General features: G+C 36.2%; 1 protein-coding gene and 1 long non-coding RNA gene across 4 annotated transcripts in view; one reads left to right on the forward strand and one right to left on the reverse strand.

The window, feature by feature from the left end:
* Positions 1–17148, forward strand: part of Jing (jing) — a 151747-nt gene that overhangs the window by 12935 nt on the left and 121664 nt on the right. The gene's annotated exons all lie outside the window — the stretch shown is intronic.
* LOC135169881 (uncharacterized) lies at positions 1157–6307 on the reverse strand. Of its 2 annotated transcripts, none has more exons than XR_010300262.1 (3): positions 6086–6307; positions 4909–5436; positions 1157–3482 (listed from the first exon to the last, which is right to left on the reverse strand). It is a non-coding gene; the product is annotated as an uncharacterized LOC135169881 (long non-coding RNA). The 2 variants fall into 2 exon arrangements; XR_010300263.1 differs by lacking the exon at positions 1157–3482 and adding an exon at positions 3759–4639 and having other exon boundaries at positions 4726–5436.

Here is a 17148-nt window from a genome sequence, read left to right on the forward strand (position 1 = left end):
TTTTTTTCGTTCAATTTCAGAGATTTTTTTTTTCCAAATGAGATATTTCGTTCGAAAGGATCGAGGGAGACTGGAAAATGGGGGAAAAGTTGGGAGATGAGGAGGAAGCCGACGGGGAGGGGGGGGGAGAGGGAACAGGCCTAGAGGCGGTTTGTCAATTTCCGGTGTGGCCCGACACCGCAAAACGTCAGCTCGAATGCAATGGGCCCTTTCAGTCTCTCTCTCTCTTCCTCTTGTGGACGGCTGTACCGGTTGGATCAATACCAGTTCGTACATCTACGGTTGGACCTGTCTATGCAACAATTTTCATCCTCTGCATAGGTACATAATATTTATTGTTGTAGGACTGGTTTATACGACCTAAACTTAAAATCAAGTATATCTGGATATTTGTGCAACAAGTTTTAGGTATTCAAATACCTACACTGAGAGAAAAATATAATTTTCCCAATAATATTTGTTTTGGACACCGAAATGCCCGAAATTTCCATTGGAAAATCTGCTCTAAATTTTTATCAGAAGAATATTGAATTGGAAAAATTATATTTTCTGCTGTGGGACTTATTAAGACACGTTAATTCACGACTCGTGCCAAACACATGTAGGAAACTGGTTCGAAAGCACCTGGAGGATTTTTTTTTCCAACAATTTCAATGCTTCAGCTGGATTTTATTTACGAACAAGAACAAAACGTGGTAATTATTTATTTTCGAGTGAAAGTGTTTTTAGATGAAGGTGAGGCAGTTTCTAGGGGATTATGAGAATAGAAATGAAAGAAGACTAAGTATTTTTATCACAGGGACTGATAGGAAGAAAAAAATTGAATATTGAGGATATAGTAAAGTTGATTCTGTCATCTTCGATTTTGAAGGTTTAAAAAACAATTTTCTACGAGTCGGATCACATGAATTAATTAAACAACATTTTGTCACTAAACATTAACTATTGAATTGTCAAACATTGACAGCAGAACCAAACTTGGTCGACTCTAGACTGACACACCTGGTACATCCTACCATAGCTCTCTGGCTTCAACCGATGGTGATGCCAATCTAGGGCCAACGTTATTTCAATAGTTCACCGAAGCCCAGTATTGAGCCGGGTTCAAACTTGTTGCCAGACTTGGAACATTCTAGAGTAGCTATGACTTCAGCCAATTGTCATACCAATGGAGCCATTAAATTATGGAAAACTGATTGAAGTCGATTATTTTTCATTTTCATTAAAAAAAATTAACAATTGTTTTATGTTAATGGTTATTATTAATTAAATAGGCATCATCTGCACGACTTAATGTACGCAATACGAAGTTTTTTACACATTATGTTAAATTGCCTGTTTAATTTAAACTTACATCTGAAACCTACAGGTTTATAAAGCCACAAACATGTGTTTACAGAAGTAATTTGGAGTTAGCAAAATTAGTTTTTTGTTATCATATGTTCAGGAGTTGAGCAGTTACACATTTATATTACATTTCTTTAAAAAATTGTTTATAGTTACTAAACCTTCCTCATTGAGGTCTTTTAAGAATAATTGACTTTGGTATGGGGGTAAGTGTCCAAGTGTCCCAGCGAAGAACGTGGATCATGGGATATCTGTACTGCTCTCCAGAAGACATCATCAAGGTCCTCACTCGGATGACCACATCCACAAACGGCAGGATGTATCAATCCTTCACGTTTGACCGAGGCCAGATGGTAATAGTCTCAGCGAGCTCTGTTAACCCATGAAATACTTCGGCGAGGTACCTTGGAATCGTAGAACCAGCGTTCACGTTTGCTAGAGTATAAGTCCGTGAAGTAGATCCGTTAAACTATTTGATAGTAAATTTTTATAACAATGTTATAAATGAAAAATAATCTAAATGTGTTACCTTTGATGTCCAGTCTGTTTAATTCCAACGCCTGGTTGACGTCAGACGTTGGTTTAGAGCAGTTGGGTCAGGCCTGGTTTGCACTGTTGGGCCAGTGTTGGGCCTTACCTTTGGACCAAACTGACCTTCTTGGTCCAAGGCTGGTCCTAATAAGCTTACCCTAATTATTAATTCCTACTTGGGAACTTTTAACGAATCATAATAAACCTTTTTTGAATCCGGAAATCCGTAAACTGTAAAAGAGTCGGTTTCGTGTTGAGGAAAAAATGTCGAAATCTACCGATTTCCTCGGACGTTATTACTTCCCATGAATATATTTTGCATTGTAATGCCTTATCCGAGGGACAAGCACAAATATAATACCAAATGCGTTGGCAATGTGCGGTAAGATCATAGGGAGAGTCATGGTTTGCGGGTATTTCTATTCTCGTACAAGTAATAAGAAAACTATTCACTCGCTCGGTCGAACTAACGGCGAGTCGATCTCATTAGATGACTATTTTGCAACACCTTCGGTACAGACTGAAATAGTATTTCCTTCGGGATAAGATCGCTGGAGGTAAATAATATATTTCCTACGTAAATAATCATGGAAAATAATTTCTTCATCGATACAAAAGCCAACAAATTGTCTTCACATGGAGAGAAAAATCTGGGAATTTGTATAGTGTCATTATGATGTAAATTACTATGTCGCTCGATAAAATTTCTTTATCGGCTTACGAAAACTTCTATGTCAGTCTCGTAAAAGTTCAAAGTCTAATGGCTACGAGGAGATGAACACCAAACGGCTGATGCTACAGATCTGAGGGAGTCCAACGTCGGGAATAATCGGATGTATTCGGCGCTCATCGTTAACCAATCAGAATGAGTTATCGAAAGATTACTGTACGGTACAATAAAAAAAATGAAGGAAGACACAATGAAATAAATAAATAATCTGGATAGAAACTTTTGAAGAATTTCTATCGATTTTTCATTTAAAATCAAATGAAAAATTATAGACCTTCAAATTTTATAGAGGTGTTTCGTAAATTTTACGAAGCCACAGATCATTAATTATAAAATCTATTACAACATTTATGGTATTGATAGGAATTTTTATGCATAAATAAAACATTCTAGTATTCTAGTTTTTTTTTTTATTCTAGTGCCTGTCACCGTAATTTTTCGACTTTTCTCTGCGTAAATTTCCTTCGGGATAAAATTGATAAAGAAAAATACAATTTTCAACGCAAATAATAATGCAAAACAATTTCGTCATCGATTCAAAGCCCGAGAATTCCCTTCATCTACTGAATATCGTATTGTACTCTTGACAATATTGAAATAATTTCTCAATTTTCATCGATCCACTCGTCCTGACGTAATTATTGTTAAACTGAAAGTACAAGTTATGGCGTACTCCTGATTATTGCATTAGCGTCAATGCAATTGCGGACGTGATCGTGGCCTCGGTTCAGGAAAACATGGACTGTCGGGCGAAGTGAAGTATCGCTGTAATGTACAACCTAGGCCTAGTCTCGATGCGCGTTGGTGCATTTTGCAACAGCACACTTTCGCAATTGGCTTCTTTCTCGTGGACGTGACAAGCGAGGGTATCATACTGTAATAGTACAGTACAGTCGTGAGCAAAAGTGAGAGAAAAGTCGATTTCTCTGTGATGTAAAAATTTTAAGACGTCATATGACGGTCAAATGACGAGATATTGAGCCTGTCACATGCGCGGGGAGAAATCTTTAACGAAAATTGCGCGAAAATTTGGGACGAGCGTTTTCCATAAATGTATCTTCAATATTGGACGAGGGACATGATGAGGTTTATCGCACAAATTTGATTGGGAAGGAGGATTGGGGGGGGGGGGGGGACTAAACGTGTCTGTCAACCCCAATTTTACGGATATTTTGGTCTCTAATAAAAGTCTCTCCTCAGGAATGAAGAATCTGCGTTTAAGGAACGGATCATGTTGGGGACCTAGACGGGTCCGTTGATCTAAAAAATGTTTTTGTTTTAGATATTTTATCGAGACACGGGATTTTTGTCCATCGAAGAAATTTTCGAAGTATTCAGAAGATTCATCGGACGATGTTTGGAAGATCTCGCTGGTGACGCCAAGAGATTCTTAGGAAGATCTTGCGAAGACCGTTTTTGGTTGGAGATATGTTATGAAGAGAGATTTTTCAAAATATTTTATAAATCAAAATCGCAAGATCTTCAGAAAAAGATAGTTTTATGAAAATTTTCTAAAGAATCTTTTTGAATCTTCCGAAGATCTTTCTGATAATTCAAAAGGATTCTTTAGAATCTTTTAGGATCATCAGAAAGATCTTTCCTAAAGAATCCTTGAAGATCCTTGAAGATCTTTCCTAAAGAATTCTTGGGATAATCTTCGGAGAACAATTTTTGTTTCAAGACACTCGGAGAGAAATACTTGAGTAAAAATGAAAAAAAACTTCCGCAGTCTCCGACTGAGCTTTTTAAAAATATTCTCCAAAATCAAATTCAAAACATCTTCAGAAAAAAATATTATCTCGCCAAAATCTTCTGCAGAATTTTTTTGGATTATCAGGAAGATCTTCCAACAATCTTTTGATGAATCTTATGAAGGACTCGGGAAGATCTACAGACTCTTTTTGGATCATTGGAAGGTCTTCTTCAGATCTTTTGATGATTCTCCCGCCGAATCCCAAAGATCTTTGACAGACGATAATTTCTCTCCGCGACGACTTCTCATTTCTCTTTTTTTCAATTTTGAAGACACATCTGTAAAAAAAGGTCGTATGTGACAAAAAAAGTTCTAAAATATTTCTCTACTCCAAATCATCTAAATTTCATATTCACTAAATTACCTTTGGTACCTTTTCCCATCTCGTCCCCCTCGAAAAACTCCACCATATGATGGCCCTGAACTCGTTATACGACCGAAAAGGTGACGGTAATTGTCACATCTCTAATTTTTTCCCTAGTCCCTCTTCAATAATTTTATTATTCTAATGGCGGCTCTTCACGTGCAGCGTATGCACAGCAATTACCGTGTCCATGACAATGCCCTGAGTATTCGAGTATTTGTTTTGATGGAGGAAGTGATGATTAGGTGATCAGCCTGGTGGAAGTGGCATTGCAACTTCTGGAAAGTCAGAAGCCCTGAAATGAAGAGTGCAGCCACTCGGATTACAGCAATCGGGCACACTAAGGGGCTCAAATGCCGCCAAATACTAAGCCAACTTTCCACTGCTGAGGCTTTCAACTTTTAGCACTCATCAGCGTATTTACATTAGGATAGTTCAGCTGAAACTGTAGATGGTGATAAATCCTGAATTTTTTTACCGTAGCACTACTGAAATATCACGTGCAGAGGAAAAGATATTGAAAAAGAATTTCTTACCTTTTCCGTAAATCCAAAGTATTTGTTTATATTATTGGTCCCTTGTTCTCTGTATTCCCTGCTCGGATTTGTATCTATTTACAGTATTATGGGTCGACTTTCTCTCCCACCGTGTCGTATTGTACCCTAGAAGGTGTGCACCACGTGCAGAGTCTCCTGGTGACGAAGGGAAAACCTTGAAAATCAGAGAAGAGAAAAATATGATAATTTTTATGGTGTGATTGTGGTAAAAATTACTGTAGTGATTTTGCCGTCAACTGCGGGTCTGAGAAAAATTACTATACCGCATAGTAAAATTGTCTTATCGGTTTAGGAAAACTGCTACATCGGCATTCGTAACAATTGAAAATGTGATGCAACATTTCTCATGACGAAGGCCAGCTTCGGCGATAATCGGCTGTATTCGGCGCTCGTCGTTAAACAATCGCAATGAGTTATCGAAAGATTACTGTACGGTACAATAAAAAAAGGAAGACACAATAAAATAAACTGATCTAGACAGAAACTTTTAACGAATTTCTATCAATTTTTCATTTAAAATCAAATGAAAAATTATAGATCTTCAAAATTTTCTAGTGCTGTTTAGTAAATTTTACGAAGCTTTACATATAATTAATTAATTATATGTAGAATTGCATGTGTGTAATTATTTAATTAATTATATGTAGCTTTAATTAATTAATTACACAATTTAATCTATTGATCGTAATTTTTATGTGACAATCAAGTCTTACACATAAGTTGTAAGTCTTTCTCCGGACATAACAATACACAACATACTCAATACTTATATACTAAATATATATATATACAATATACTTAACATTATGCACTTAAGTCCCAACAAATTATCTTCACATGTAATTCTTCACAAATTATAGCAACAAAAACATTAACGTCACATACTTGATAAATTAATCTTCTGCTTAACAATTCATCATTTTACATTTATGAAAATCATCATCAATCTTTACAGCTCAGTAACCGCAAATTAATTTTCCATTAATTCGAACCGTTAACTAATTTCTCGAACAAGCTCCGTTATGACAAATTCTTCATTTAATGGAGAAAATAGAAAATAAGGAAAATAGTAACTACATGTGACGCGCATGCGCCACACATCGGTGGGTGTTCCTGCCAATCCCGTCGTCTTTGGCTCTTCTATTTCTCCTAGAGAGAGAACACATTGTGGACGATAGATTCACGAGTCTACACCACGACTTTTGTGCTCAACTCTCTTGTAAGTCCTGAAATCTTCGATGCAATTAACCCTGTCTCGCCTCGAGCCCTCGCCTCAACTCTTATTATTTTACTTTCACATATTTCTTTTTTCTCCCCCCTCCCCCTCCTCCTCCCCCTCAACCCACCACCTTACCATACAAAACAATCTTCGACAATATATTTACAACGATCGTATTTTGAAGACTCAGCTGGTCTCTGGTGTTATGTTTAGACTCGTGGACCCTTGAACGGGTTTTCGAGGTCACGAGCCTTCCGCGAAGTCCCGTGATTCCACGGAAATTCAAATTGCAGACGCAATGTTATGGTCGACAAAATAATATCAGGATAATTGAGGAGAACTTTCACGGGGTGGGATACGTTTGTATGTGAAAATAAATAATACTCGTTCAAAATTAGTGGTCGAGTTTTTGAGTGCGAAAAATAATATTCAGGGATGACTTTATTTGTGGGGAATAGTTAACAATAGATTTTTGTAAGGTCACGATCAGATATTACGGGATAGTAAATATTGAAATGTAATGGAATGGGTTCTGAGGAAGGAGAAATATTGACGGGAATTTAATTTCAGGTATTTTTGGGTATGGAATTCCGGAGTGAAATGTGATTGAGGAGAATTTTACGGAATTTTGCGAACGTTCGGGGTTTTTATTTGGAGTTTCTGTGGAAAATTACGTTGTCGTTGAGAGTTTGTAGGTCGATTTTGTAATCGGGGAACGAATGGAGGATCCGTAATTTTCAGTGAATATTGCGATTTCTTGAGATATTCTCAGAAAATTTTCATTTTCTTAGAGGGTTTGAGAATTTCATAGAATTTTTCCAAAAAATCCGAGAAAAGGACATTTCCATTACTCAAAATTCACTTCGATTTTCTACCAAATGGAAAACTTTTCTGAATAGATTTTGTGGACTAAACCATTACCCTCCAAATTCCCTCAAAAACCCTAAAAAGTCCTCAGTTTCTCTTTCTCGCATTCATCTTGAAAATTGGAAATTATCGTTGAAACCACAAATGAGTACTTTTTTTTACAAAGAGTGTTTTTTGACATTCCATAACTGAGTGATAAATGAAATGTGCATACGTCCATGATTTTTGTATAAATAGTAACATTGAACGAAATAAAAAATCGATTGAATTATTCCCTTTTGTCCTGCGGTTCGTCAGCCTCACCCTCCCCTACTCTATTACCAAGTCACAGGAAAATTCAAATCATATTTCGATTAACTCACACCAGACATATTAGTAGATTTTCCCACGATTCTACTATATATTATAAATCCGCTCAATCCTCCAAACGTTCATCTTCACGAAATAAACATAAACCTTCAATTTCGACCTTGAAAACGACCGCAAGATGGCTCCACTGGCTTCAGGTCTCCAATGTCCTACGCACAGAAAACTGTCCTACAAAATTTTAGTACGAGTACTGCAAAATATTACAATCCCTTGGGTGTGAACAAATCTAAAATTAAGGTATGGTTCAGGTATTTCTAGTTAATTTTCACAGAAGTTCGGAAAAACTTTACTTTTAGGGTTCATAAATTTCGATTGTCAGCACTGAAACTTTTCCCTCCCCAGCACTTTGCACCCCATCTCCTGTACTACCACCATAATTTTTTTAATAAATTTCTCTCCATGTGAGGGCCCCTAACCCCTCACTACGGCCCTGAAGTTGTTTTGAAGCCCCGTTCCGCACCAAATTCGTTACTCTTTTCCTTAAATCGATGGAACTGTCATTGTAATCCCAATTTAAACCTCATCATTCTGTTATAAAATCCGTTTTGATTTTATAAGACGAAACACTTTAACAAAAAAAATTTTTTTTTCATTATTTTTATGTTTCGCTTCTCTTACCTCAGGACTTCTCGCCTTGATTCGTGATCGTAATCATTTCGAGGAATCAGATACACTAATTATAACGATAATTATCGAACGAATCGAGTCTTTGCACTCGATCAACAGGATATCATCGGGTATTATCAGACTCGATATGACAATTCCCATATTTTGGTTTCGAATATCACTGTTAGTCTCGAATTACGTTAGTGTGCGGGCTGAGGGAGAATTGATGCTTTAAGCCTCTCGGCGTCCGACAACACGGCCGATACGCCATCACGATATTTCCTTTCTTTATCCTCGACGAGGAGATCGAAGAGGGCGCACCGACCCCCCGCGTCGGCGACTAATTAACCTACCTCTTTATCTCCAGCATGTGTCCCCTCCTTCACGATCCGACAATCAGATGTTTGTCCCTTTAATTAATCCGTAAACGTTGGCCCAATGGATTTCGAATTAAAACAATCGTCAGTAAAAACCCTTTCAGGCGAAGTGTTTTTCATTTTCATTTATAAATATGTTGTAGTTTTTTTTGTTTATTTCTGGGGAGTGTAATTTTGTTTTTCATTCTCATTAAAATTGTTTGGAAAAATCGAGATTTATCAGGTTGGATGAATTATAGTCAATGAAAGTTATGTTTCGCTACAAAATAACAATCTTGATTTGCATAACTCTTTTGGAATAATCAAATTTGGTTTTAGATGAGTTGTAAATTTGGGTATTTTGTTAATTAAAAATTATTTTGGAGGAAACATAATATGGCGAGTGGGTTCTTTGTATCACTTATGAGTTGACGATACTGGAGGGTGGGATTAACGAGGTGAGGAAGTATCGATAACTAGCGAAATTGTTAATAATTATTGACACACACGAATTAATATTTAATAAGTTACAGTTTATTTTAATTCCTGATACACTTGAATTTTGATGTTTACACCTTAAAGTTGAGATTAAGACTGAGGGTTCTAAAATTTTTGTTGGTCTTTGGGACTGGAAAAACCCAGGTCTTTTTTAGGGTCAGTCGAAGGACTGAGAAGGGCACATCTGGAAGGGGTTAAGGCAATTTTTATGAATGAAAACGAAATTTTCGAGTATTTGGGAAAGTTTAGGGAATTTCTGTTAATTGAGGTTTTACAACTGTTTCGAAGAAATTATTATACGGTTTGGGCCTGACAAGCGTCAAGCAATAAATGAATAGGAAATTGAAAGGAATGAATGGCGCGTCCAGACATGTGTGAGATGAAGGGATGGATATTTTCTACAGTTATTAATTATAATATAAAAAATGTCAACTGCGTATGTCATCGCAAGAGTTACGTATTTTATCATAATTATAATACGTAATTTGGTACGTGTCATAATTATGAAAGGTATTTTACCAAAATGTTTTGTAATTTTTAGGTGGAATTACAGAATATTTTTAATTTTTGAGTTTTAGTTTTATCGGTGCTTACATTTTCTTGTTGCGAAATATTCTGTTTGAAGATCTTTCAGAAATGTAAAGAAGAGTCATTGAGAGATCTTCGGATGATCCCAAAAGATTCTTTGGAAGACAATTTTGGTTTAGAGAGAGATTTTTAAGAATATTTTCCAAAGTTAAATTCAAAACAGTTTCAGAAAAAAACTTTGCCTTCCAAAAATCTTCCAAAAAATCTTTTTGAGTCATCAGGAAGATCTTCTGAAGATCTTTCGACGATTGTTTTGACGAATTCTGGAAGATCTTTGGGAGAATAAATTTTCTACGCGGATGGATACACAAAAAATCGGAAATGAATTTCTACAAAAAAACGGTTTAATTATAGAATTATAGAATTAATTATAGAACTCAGTTAATTAATCGATATAGATTCGTTTATTAGAATATTCACTGTAATAATAATAATTTATAAGAAATTGGTAATAATAAGTGGGAGTTAGTTTATTCGATATTCTGTCATAGGTCCAATTTATGGATAATGACTGCGTTTAAGCAGTGATTTTACGGTGGGTTGATTTCACTGTTTTTTTTTCGTTTCCCCTAAAAACAGGTGCGCGTGTACTGTTTTGCATGAATGCCGAAATAATAAAATCGTACACTTTCTCACTTTGGTTTTTTTTTCTATAGAAAACATGAATAATTCTTACAAAGTTTTTTACAATGAAAATTGATGAACAATCTATTTCAAATAATCGTCAGTGATAAATTAATTTCTATTTAGTGTAAACCGACGAGTACAGAGATTTCGAAAAATACTTCTCGAGTGTTCGGTAATTTTTTTATCTTTTTATATCGATTATTTTTCCCATCCAAATCTTGGCCAATATGATTGCACCATTCGACGTTATTTTGTATAGTCAACACGGTATTTCAGCGGATATTCTTGGAAATTTCACTGGAAATTTTGCATGTTGATATATATAAAAAAAAACAAATGTTGAAGTAACCCTCAATTGTATCTGACAGATTAAATGGCAATTCGTTGAAAATTATGTCTCATGGTGCAATTCTATCGGCCAAGATTTGGATGCAAAAAATAATCCCCCGAATACCACTCGAACTTCGAAATTATCTGATATTTCCCTCAAGGTTCCCTGCAAACAAATAAGCTCGTCAAGTTTTCCAGAAAAATCACTCGCGCTTCGCGCTCGTGATTTTTAAACTGGAAAACTTGACACGTTCATTTGTTTGCAACGAACCTATCGGGAAATATCCGATAATTTCGGAGCTCTTGTGGTATTATATGCGATAATTGTTACGTCCCAATCACAATCGTAATCGCAATCACAATCGTCCACTTCGAACCTCAAAAAAATCTGATTTAGCGTGGAAACGATGTAAAATGGTCTGAAATGTTAAAATACAATTTTTAAAAAATTGTCTAAGTTGTTCCTCTTGCCGAGACGTTTTTTAAATTTAGATAACATACAGGTGGGTAAAAACATTTCCAGAAATTCAAAATTTCGTCAGTAGAACGTTGAGGCTAACTCTGGACCCAGAATTAACTCGATCGATTAATCGGTTTTCGAGAAATCGTGATTTGTTTATAATTCGTTTTTCGGAAATCTCTGTTTCATTCCCATCGAATCTGCTGGAATCAATCAAAAATTGGAATGGAAAACGAACCCTTTAATAAACCACATTTATCACCACTTTTCTGCTTTTGAAAAAAAATTGTTGTTCGCTCTGAATTTAAATTAAATCGCACGAGATGTTCTGTTCATCACTACAACAGATGTTAATTAAAACGGGGTTAATTGAACGTTTAGTTTCGGAGGTATTCAATTTGTAAAATATCTCAAAATTGACTGGATGTAATTGTTTTTTTTAACAAAAATTTTCCTCTTGACATCCCCTATAACAACCAATTAAAATCTATATATTCTCTCTTACAAACATTTGATATATTTAGATTTTTTGATTTTTCACTTCAAATCGTTGTTTGTCCTCGCACCCGCCTAAAAATCCAGTGATTAACTTAAAATTTTTTAAAAATCCATTATCCCTTTTTTTCCACCTCTTAACACCAATATGGGCAGTATCCAATTTTTAAGTACCGCATTAAAAAAGTGGGATTTTCAACTCACTCTTATTTACTCTGTTTTCAATCCCGTAAAATCGTATAGCTCTCTTTGTTCTCCGGTTACTCGTCTCTCGCGGGCTAAACATCCCCAGCGTATCGATTTGCTCGATTTCGCGCGCCCGAAGGCCCACAGAATTTGCGGAATGCCCCAGCCCGGAGAACCCGTTCGTCCGGTTTTGCTAATTGCAAAAAGGATTTGGCGTCGAAGGGGGAGTATACGGACAAACGTGCCTGGATTTTTAGGGGGACCTAACTACGCCCGTGTTCATGGGGCACCAGGACCCCTCGATCCCCGAGGACTCGAGTGCATTCAGTCTTCTTCCAGAGGTGCTTAATCTTTTCCTTTCGCATGACCAAATTTCTACGCTTTTATCATTCCACAGATGTACCAAATTACTATTGACCTATTGCTATTACTATTTTTGCAGAACCAAATTTCTATTCTTTTATCATTCCATAAAATGAATTAAATTGCTATTGATCTATTGCTATTATTATTTTTGCAGAACCAAATTTCTATTCTTTTATCATTCCATAAAATGTATCAAATTGCTATTGACCTATTCGCTATTACTATTTTTGCATAACCGAATTTCTTATCTTTTATCATTCCACAAAATGTACCTAATTGCAATTGGGATATTGCTATTGAATTGTTGCTATTGCTATTTTGCTGTTGTTCAAGAGCTCTCACCCTACTCGTTGCCGTGACAATTCAAAAATTTAGCGTTTGACAAGTGTAGTCGGGTGAGTGTGATCAGATTTAGATCATAGAACTTTCAAAATCTCTGACTTCTGAGTAAAAGCAGAGGAGCATGACCAGATTTGGATCAGGATCTCCTCAGTGCTGCTGCCATTATTTTTTAACAATTTCACAGGATCAATATCTGATCAATTTCCCATGAGGACCGACCAGATCGGTTGAAACCTGACTACACTCGGATCAATTTCTGATTCTAACTCAGGGTACCTGACTACACTACAACACCTACAATATTTGGAACTTGACCGTGACTGTTTGAAAATATCTCTCGAGGAAAAATACCTTTCAAAAGCCCATTTTTTTCTGTTAAAAACGTATTTTCTTTTGTCAAAAACATATTTCCTTTTGTCAAAAATACTAGTCTTTCACTAAAAAATTTCTAAATTTCTTTTTTAAATTTTCCTTCTTTTTCTTTTTAACTTTTATCTCTCATGATATCCTCTACATATTCCCATACTCCCCACCCGTCCCATTTTACCGTAATTTTCATTCTGTACCAAATACAATATTCACTATTTGCGAGCATCGTCCCCCTCATTTTCTTCATTTTTCTTATTTAGTTTCTCGTACTTATTTTCCACTGAACTTATTTCCCATTCCATATTCTCACTGTCAAAGTTGTCCCTCCCTCCTAAATATTTTGAAAAAAACTTTTTCATCCAAAAAGTGTGTTTTTTCATGTCTTTCACTGGGTATTTAACCCCAGAATCTCCCCAGTAAAATCCAATTAATAATTTCTATGTCGTTGGCAACGGGTTCCGCGCAATCAAATCGTCCCCTGTAGCACACCCCACCTCTGATTATGATTTAACGATTCCGTCACGCTCCACCACGCCTTCACGTGCACTTGTTTTTTTAATCCTCCTCCTTTTCAATGTTATACGGGATTTCTAGCTGTATACGAATCTAACTCCTGCTGGTAGATTTTTTTACCGATATATTTGTGACTATCGGCGAGTTTCAATGACTCTTTACAGTGGAACAATAAACCCCTACAAAAATACCTCATTATATTCATGGAAAATGCTGTGTGACATGAATGAACCGGATGTGGGAGTTGAGCCAGTCTAATCGAGCGTGCAATGGCCACTGAATGCCCGAGTGGCTCACCAAGTTGACTAGAGAAATATAAAATTTTTGAATAAATGTGAGTGTACTCCAAACAGTTCACAACCTTGAACACTTTTCAAGCTGCATTATACTTTACATTTCAAATTATTGTAGTATCGGGAATAATTATGGGGAAATTTCCAGTGTAAGAATAATAATCTGTCAAATATGATAGAGAGATGTCCTCCGTATTTTATTAAGATAGTCTAGGGATATAAGATTATATTGTGGTTGTAGCGAAGGTGCTAAGTGTGAGGAAACCCCGCAAATAGACATGGATTGGTAAAGGGATGCAAGCCTGTACGATAGAAGCACTTAGAGGGTGATATTTTGTGGGTTTATGAGGCCCGCAGATGTGACAGGCGGAAATACTTGCAGCCAGCGAGGCTCAGGGATGCTAGGACCACGTGACGTGATTAAGGCCCAGTCCAGGGTTGGGAAGAGGGAGAGGGTCAGAGTTGGTTTTGAGTGACGATAGACGATAGACGTATGGTTAGACGATTAGGACTTAGACGTTTTGTTTTTGTGTGCTTAAGAGTGTGTTAAGGGTATTAAAAATAGTGAAGACAGTGGTACCATCGATTTTACCCTTTTTCATAAGACATAAACTGTCCTTATCTTTTTAAAAAGTAACCCTACATTATTTATAAAAAAATAATTTACAGTCGGACTGAATAAGTCTGTACGATTTGTATTTCTTTTATTCTCGTGTTTCTACTTGAGATTGGAAAACATTTTTATGAGTGAAAATTCGAAGAAGTTTGGGGTGTGATGTGTGTGCTCTGTTTTCTTGGGTGTAAACAGAGGTGCATAGTGGGACCATTGTTCATGGGAGTCATGCGGTCCAGGGTGTTGTAGCCCTTTAGTGCTTCTAAGGAAAGGAATCAGAGCGGTTGTGTCTTTCGGGCGTATAAAATAAAAATAATTATTAACATTGAGACGTTTAGAATCATTATAACTATTCCATTTCTCATAAGCTGTATATTGAAGAAAGGTATATGGTCTCGAGAGAGTGAATACATAACTGTTGTGTACACCTGTTCAACTCCCCATTTTGAAATGATTTTGTCCCAGGGTCGATTCTCATCACTTGCAAATCTTAAGGTTGTGGTACCGTGGCTTAAGTTTTTAACGAATTTCGATGAAAAATTTTTCGTAGATAGCTCTGATTATCATCTTCAAAAAGTTCCCTGAACTAATTTTGATTTACCAACTCAGTTTTGAGATATCAATTTTTTTAATACGTCGGTAACAGCAATTTAACGATTTTTATTTTTTGTTTAGTTAACCGCTCGATGAATTTTTCCAAAAAAAATATATATTGCTCAAATGGTGTTAACTTGTCTACAGAAAAAAAATGGAATCGATTGACCATCTCATACCTGAAAAATAATTTGAGAAAGTCGGGTTTTATTCCAAAGTGGGCGAAACAAGTAAATTCATACTCCTGATGACGCGGCAACAGCGCAGGTCCCACTCATCGCTCTTATATTTAAAACATTTGGATGAGAATAAGTTTTTCAGTCTCCACATTTATCAATGAAAGTACTTCATTACAGTTAGTACACTGTAGATGTTCATCAAGCCCTAGCAAGTCCACAATTCTCATTTCAGGACAACCATTTTGTTTTTTTCTTTCCTTCAACAGAATTTCCCTTCGGATCAATCTCTTCCGGTTTTTTCTTTCTTTCGCACACGTCAAATTACAAAAAAACTCCATTTATTTATTTCACTTGTCTTAACAAATCCCCCCCGTGTCTTAATCTTCTTGATATTTTCCTAATTATTTTTAAACAACTCAACCCCCTTAAGTGCGAGGTCTCCCACGATAGGATATACATCACAAGAAAAAAAAGAGTCGAAACTAAAGAAAAAGAGAGAGACTATATCGTGCAGCATTTGCTGTATGCGCACATATTGATGCAGAGTGTGCTCATGAGACGTGTTGGACTGTACCTTAGTAAAAGTTTGCAGTCCAATTCAAGCGCTCAGTTCAGCAAAATTGTCGCGCTCAAACTGAAAAATTTTGTCGCTGACGGTCCTGATGGAACGACCTTAAACACCAAAATGTAAAAGTCCACCAGAGCAATCGCTTCTTCTTCAGCTGTTGGCTCTTTCTTTTCATTTTATTCTTCCCTTCACTCTCTTTATTTCTACTGAAGTTAAAACACAGGTTCTGAAACTCAGTAGCTGGTACTTTGCCATCATTATTGTACCATTAAGAGACCGTAAAACTGCTCTTCACTCTTTGGTTTGTCTCATTCTCCATTGAGGTCATTTACGATTTATGGATATAATGCACGTTGTTTCTTATTTTTGGTGATTTTATTGCGCTGTTGTTGAATTATCTTCGTGATTTTACTGTCTTTTTGACTAATTGCTGGACTGATCGATTGGGAATTTAACCTTTTTTTTTTTTCACCCCTCACGGTGCTTCTGGGGGCTGGAGAAATATAACCCTCGTCAACCCCGGGGAAACAGAAAAATCAAGGAAGACTGGGATAGAGGGGGAGAGTGAACCCCTCTAACTACTCTACTGTGCTCGGTCTCTAGAGTCTGTTGGACACAGCCAATCGATATCAGTCATTTGATGGACCGTACGGTTTGTTACGAACTTTTGTTTCACTTTCTGTTGCTGATATTGTGCTGCCCGGAATCAGTATTTTATGCTTTCGAATAATATTAATTAGTCTAAAAAAATATAATTTGGTAAAATGAATTTTTTTTTGAAGTGATTCAAGTTTATGTCGACCTGATTCTGGTGGATTTTGAATTGTAATTCGAGTTGGGAGACTGGGATTACACTATTTTGAATTCGGGGTTTGATGGCAGCTGAAAAATCACTTCGAATGACACCGAAAAATGGGTTTTGGATGCAACTGGAAACCGGGGTGATTCGGGGATCCGATTTGATATCGATTTCGGTCGAATTTTTTGTTTAGTTCGAATTTATCTTTTGATTTGATGCGAGTCAATTTATTGATTTTAGTCGGGTCGCTTTTTCGACTTGATTCACAATGATATTCTGAATTTCAATTCAAATCGATTTGAATTAATTGAAAAAAATTGTGTTGAGTTAAATTAAATCATCGATTTGACTTGGAATCGAGAATCAGCTACTAGAAACCGGAGTAATTTATGGTCACATTCTATCGCTTCCTGGTAGCAGACAACGATTTGATTTCAATCAATTTTTTAAATCCAATTCAAACTGATTGTTTGGCTTAATTTGAGTCAATTTATTGACTTGATTCGGGTTGATTTTTGGACTTGACTCAAAACAATATTCTGAATATCAATTTCATCGATCAATTCAATTGATTCAAACAATTTGAATCAAATCAATTGAATCAATTTGAATCAAATCAATTGAGTCAA

This window comes from Diachasmimorpha longicaudata, chromosome 16, assembly GCF_034640455.1.
Source record: "Diachasmimorpha longicaudata isolate KC_UGA_2023 chromosome 16, iyDiaLong2, whole genome shotgun sequence".
Lineage (NCBI taxonomy): Eukaryota > Metazoa > Arthropoda > Insecta > Hymenoptera > Braconidae > Diachasmimorpha > Diachasmimorpha longicaudata.